At 38.8% G+C, this 6,026-nt stretch overlaps 1 non-coding gene across 1 annotated transcript; it reads right to left on the bottom strand.

Annotated features, from left to right (window-relative positions):
• Nucleotides 1-1,947: 1,947 nt before the first annotated feature.
• On the bottom strand, nucleotides 1,948-2,055 carry LOC112773379 (small nucleolar RNA R71). The gene has a single exon (XR_003187932.1). It is a non-coding gene; the product is annotated as a small nucleolar RNA R71 (small nucleolar RNA).
• Nucleotides 2,056-6,026: the final 3,971 nt, after the last annotated feature.

Here is a 6,026-nt window from a genome sequence, read left to right as displayed (position 1 = left end):
CATAATAATTTTCGAAAAAAATAAATACAAAAAAAAATTAGAAAATAAAAAAAAATCAAAAATATTTTTTGTGTTTCTTGTTTGAGTCTTGAGTCATGTTATAAGTTTGGTGTCAATTGCATGTGCATCTTGCATTTTTCGAAAATTCATGCATTCATAGTGTTCTTCATGATCTTCAAGTTGTTCTTGGTAAGTCTTCTTGTTTGATCTTGATGATTTTTTGTTTTGTGTTGTTTAGTGTTTTTCATATGCATTCTTGAATTCTTAGTGCCTAAGCATCAAAGAATTCTAAGTTTGGTGTCTTGCATGTTTTCTTTGCATTAAAAATTTTTCAAAATTGTGTCTATGATGTTCATCTTGACATTCATAATGTTCTTGGTGTTCATCTAGACATTCATAGCATTCTTGCATGCATTCATTGTTTTGATCTAAAAATTTCATGCGTTGCATAATTTTCATATTTTCATAAAAAATTTCAAAAAAAAAAAAAATATCTTTCCCTTTTTCTCTCATCAAATTCGAAAATTGAGTTGACTTTTTCAAAAATTTTTAAAAAATCAAAGTTGTTTCTTATGAGTCAAATCAAATTTTCAATTTGAAAATCTTATCTTTTTCAAAAATCTTTTTCAAAAATCAAATCTTTTTCAAAATTCTTAGTTATTTTCGAAAATTCCAAAAATATTTTTCAAAAATATTTTTCTTATTTTTATATCAAATTTTCGAAAATAACATAATCAATTAATGTTTTGATTCAAAAATTTGAAGTTTGTTACTTGCTTGTTAAGAAAGATTCAAACTTTAAGTTCTAGAATCATATCTTGTGATTTCTTATGAATCAAGTCATTAATTGAGATTTTAAAAATCAAATCTTTTTCAAAACTAATTTCTAAAATATCTTCTTATCTTACCTTTTTCAAAAAGTTGGTTTCAAAATATCTTTTCTAACCTCCTAACTTCTTATCTTTTCAAAATTTGTTTCAACTAACTAACTAACTTTTTGTTTGTTTCTTAACTTTTTCAAAACTACTTAACTAACTCTCTCTCTCTAATTTTCGAAAATATCTTCCCTCTTTTTCAAAAATTTCTTTTTAATTAACTAATTATTCTTATTTTTATTTTTGATTTTAAAATTTTTTCGAAAAATACTAACATTTTTCAAAAACCATTTTCGAAAATCACTAACTCTTTTTCAAAAATATTTTTCGAAAATTCTCCCTCTCCCATCTTATTCTATTTATTTATTCATATACTAACATCTCATCTCACATCTCAACCCTCCTCACAGTTGTGTTTCTTCCATTACATTACATTCTTTGTCTCCCCCTCTTCTTCTACTCACACAGGGATCCCTATACTGTGCTATAAAGGATCTCTATTATTATTATTATTTTTCTGTGCCCTCTTCTTTGTCATATGAGCAGGATCAAGGATAAGAACATTCTTGTGGAAGCAGATCCAGAACCTGAAAGGACTCTAAAAAGGAAACTAAGAGAAGCTAAAATACAACAATCCAGAGATAACCTTTCAGAAATTTTCGAACAGGAAGAGGAGATGGCAGCCGAAAATAATAATAATGTAAGGAAGATGCTTGGTGACTTTACTGCACCTAATTCCAATTTACATGGAAGAAGCATCTCCATTCCTGCCATTGGAGCAAACAACTTTGAGCTGAAACCTCAATTAGTTTCTCTGATGCAGCAGAACTGCAAGTTTCATGGACTTCCATCTGAAGATCCTTTTCAGTTCTTAACTGAATTCTTGTAGATATGTGATACTGTTAAGACTAATGGAGTAGATCCTGAAGTCTACAGGCTCATGCTTTTCCCTTTTGCTGTAAGAGACAGAGCTAGATTATGGTTGGATTCTCAACCCAAAGACAGCCTGAACTCTTGGGATAAGCTGGTCACGGCTTTCTTAGCCAAGTACTTTCCTCCTCAAAAGCTGAGCAAGCTTAGAGCTGATGTTCAAACCTTTAGACAGAAAGAAGGTGAATCCCTCTATGAAGCTTGGGAAAGATACAAACAGTTGACCAAAAAGTGTCCTTCTGACATGCTTTCAGAATGGACCATCCTGGATATATTCTATGATGGTTTATCTGAGCTATCAAAGATGTCACTGGACACTTCTGCAGGTGGATCCATTCACCTAAAGAAAACGCCTGCAGAAGCTCAAGAACTCATTGACATGGTTGCTAATAACCAGTTCATGTACACTTCTGAGAGGAATCCTGTGAGTAATGGGACGCCTATGAAGAAGGGAGTTCTTGAAGTTGATACTCTGAATGCCATATTGGCTCAGAATAAAATATTGACTCAGCAAGTCAATATGATTTCTCAGAGTCTGAATGGAATGCAAGCTGCATCCAACAGTACTCAAGAGGCTTCTCCTGAAGAAGAAGCTTATGATCCTGAGAACCCTGCAATAGCAGAGGTGAATTACTTAGGTGAACCTTATGGAAACACCTATAATTCATCATGGAGAAATCATCCACATTTCTCATGGAAGGATCAAAAGCCTCAACAAGGCTTTAATAATGGTGGAAGAAACATGTTTAACAATAATAAACCTTTTCCATCATCCACTCAGCAACAGACAGAGAACTCTGAACAAAATACTTCTAATTTAACAAACTTAGTCTCTGATCTATCTAAGGCCACTGTAAGTTTCATGAATGAAACAAGATCTTCCATTAGAAATCTGGAAGCACAAGTGGGACAGCTGAATAAAAGGATCACTGAAATCCCTCCTAGTACTCTCCCAAGCAATACAGAAGAGAATCCAAAAGGAGAGTGCAAGGCCATTGACATAAGCACCATGGCCGAACCTGTGAGGAGAGGAGAAGACGTGAATCCCAAGGAGGAAGACCTCCTGGGACGTCCAGTGATCAATAAGGAGCTTCCCTCTGGGGAACCAAAGGACTCTGAGGCTCATCTAGAGACCATAGAGATTCCATTGAACCTTCTTATGCCCTTCATGAGCTCTGATGAGTATTCCTCTTCTGAAGAGAATGAGGATGTTACTGAAGAGCAAACTGCCAAGTTTCTTGGTGCAATCATGAAGCTGAATGCCAAATTATTTGGCATTGATACTTGGAAAGTTGAACCTCCCTTGTTCATCAATGAACTAAGTGATCTGGATCAACTGACATTGCCTCAGAAAAGACAGGATCCTGGAAAGTTCATAATACCCTGCACCATAGGCACCATGATCTTTAAGGCTCTGTGTGACCTTGGTTCAGGAATAAACCTCATGCCCCTCTCTGTAATAGAGAAACTGGGAATCTATGGGGTGCAAGCTGCTAAAATCTCATTAGAGATGGCAGACAGTTCAAGAAAACAGGCTTATGGACAAGTAGAGGACGTGTTAGTAAAGGTTGAAGGCATTTACATCCCTGCTGATTTCATAGTCCTGGATACTGGAAAGGAAGAGGATGAATCCATCATCCTAGGAAGACCTTTCCTGGCCACAGCAAGAGCTGTGATTGATGTTGACAGAGGTGAAATAGTCCTTCAATAGAATGAGGACTCCCTCGTGTTTAAAACTCAAGGATCTCCCTCTGCAACCATGGAGAGGAAGCAGAAAAAGCTTCTCTCAAGGCAGAGTCAACCCAAGCCCCCACAGTCAAACTCTAAGTTTGGTGTTGGGAGGCCACAACCAAACTCTAAGTTTGGTGTTGAACTCCCATATCCAAACTCTAAGTTTGGTGTTGGAGAGTTTCAACAATGCTCTGTATATCTGTGAGGCTCCATGAGAGCCCACTGTCAAGCTATTGACATTAAAGAAGCGCTTGTTGGGGGGCAACCCAATTTTTATTTGTCTAACTATATTTTTCTTAGTTATATGTCTTTGTAGGTTCATGATCATGTGGAGTCACAAAATAAATATAAAAATTGAAAACGGAATCAAAAACAGCAGAAGAAAAATCACACCCTGGAGGAGCATCTGTCTGGCGTTCAGCGCCAGAACAGAGCATGGTACTGGCGCTGAACGCCCAAAATGGGCAGCTTCTGGGCGCTGAACGCCAGAACAGGCATGGTTCTGGCGTTCAACGCCAGAAATGGCACACACATGGGCGTTGAACGCCCAAAATGGCCACCAACCTGGCGCTGAACGCCCAGAGTTGTGTGCAAAGGCATTTTTACATGCCTAATGGGTGCAGGGATGTAAATCCTTGAACACCTCAGGATCTGTGGACCCCACAGGATCCACTCAGGATCTGTGGACCCCACAGGATCCCCACCTACCCCCACTCACTTCTTCTCACCACTCTCTTTCACACAACCCCATAAACACTCTTCCCCAAAAACCCTTCACCAATCACCTCAAACTCTCTTCCCCATCACCTCTTCACCACTCACATCCATCCACTCTTCCCCATAAACCTACCTCATAAACTCCACCTACCTTCAAAATTCAAAACCAATTTCCCACCCAAACCCACCCATATGGCCGAACCTTAAACCCCCCTCCCTTCCCTATATAAAGCCCTCCATTCTTCATCAAATTCACACAACACACCCCTCTACATCCTTCTTGGCCGAAATCACTTCCCACTCTCCCTCTCCTCCATTTCTTCTTCTTCTTCATCCATTCTTTCTTTTATTGCTCGAGGGCGAGCAAAATTCTAAGTTTCGTGTGGTAAAAGCATAAGCTTTTTGTTTTTCCATTACCATTGATGGCACCTAAGACCGGAGAATCCTCTAGAAAGGGAAAAGGGAAGACAAAAGCTTCCACATCTGAGTCATGGGAGATGGAAAGGTTCATCTCCAAAGCCCATCAAGACCACTTCTATGATGTTGTGGCCAAGAAGAAGGTGATCCCTGAGGTCCCTTTCAAACTCAAAAGAAATGAGTATCCAGAGATCCGACATGAAATTCAAAGAAGAGGTTGGGAAGTTCTAACAAATCCCATCCAACAAGTCGACATCCTAATGGTTCAAGAGTTCTATGCTAATGCATGGATCACCAAGAACCATGATCAAAGTAAGAACCCGGATCCAAAGAACTATGTTACAATGATTCGGGGGAAATACTTAGATTTTAGTCCGGAGAATGTGAGGTTGGCATTTAACTTGCCCATGATGCAAGGAGATGAACGCCCCTACACTAGAAGGGTCAACTTTAATCAAAGGTTGGACCAAGTCCTTATGGACATATGCGTGGAAGGAGCTCAATGGAAGATTGACTCCAAAGGCAAGCCGGTTCAACTAAGAAGATTGGACCTCAAGCCTGTAGCTAGAGGATGGTTGGAATTCATTCAATGCTCAATCATTCCCACTAGCAACCGGTCTGAAGTTACTATAGACCGGGCCATCATGATCCATAGCATCATGATTGGAGAAGAGGTGCAAGTTCATGAGATTATACCTCAAGAACTCTACAAGGTGGCTGACAAGTCCTCCACTATGGCAAGGTTAGCCTTTCCTCACCTCATTTGCCACCTATGCAATTCGGCTGGGATTGACATAGAGGGAGATATCCTCATCAAAGAGGACAAGCCCATCACTAAGAAAAAGATGGAGCAAGCAAGAGAGCCCATTCATGGAGCTCAAGAGGCGTATGAAGCTCATCACCATGAGATCCCGGAAATGCCTCAAATGCACTTTCCTCCACAAAACTATTGGGAGCAAATCAACACCTCCCTAGGAGAATTGAGTTCCAATATGGGACAACTAAGGGTGGAACATCAAGAGCACTCTATCATGCTTCACGAAATAAGAAAAGATCAAAAAGCAATGAGGGAGGAGCAACAAAGACAAGGAAGAGACATAGAAGAGCTCAAGGACATCATTGGTTCCTCAAGAGGGAAACGCCACCGTCACTAAGGTGGATTCATTCCTTGTTCTTATTTCTTCTGTTTTTCGTTTTCTATGTTATGTGCTTATCTATGTGTGTGTCTTCATTACATGATCATCAGTAGTTAGTAAATTTGTCTTAAAGTTATGAATGTCCTATGAATCCATCACCTCTCTTAAATAAAAAATGTTTTAATTCAAAAGAACAAGAAGTACATGAGTTTCGAATTTA

The sequence above is a fragment of the Arachis hypogaea genome, chromosome 18, assembly GCF_003086295.3.
Source record: "Arachis hypogaea cultivar Tifrunner chromosome 18, arahy.Tifrunner.gnm2.J5K5, whole genome shotgun sequence".
Classification (NCBI taxonomy): Eukaryota; Viridiplantae; Streptophyta; class Magnoliopsida; order Fabales; family Fabaceae; genus Arachis; species Arachis hypogaea.
This window is presented reverse-complemented; position numbering and strand designations above follow the sequence as displayed.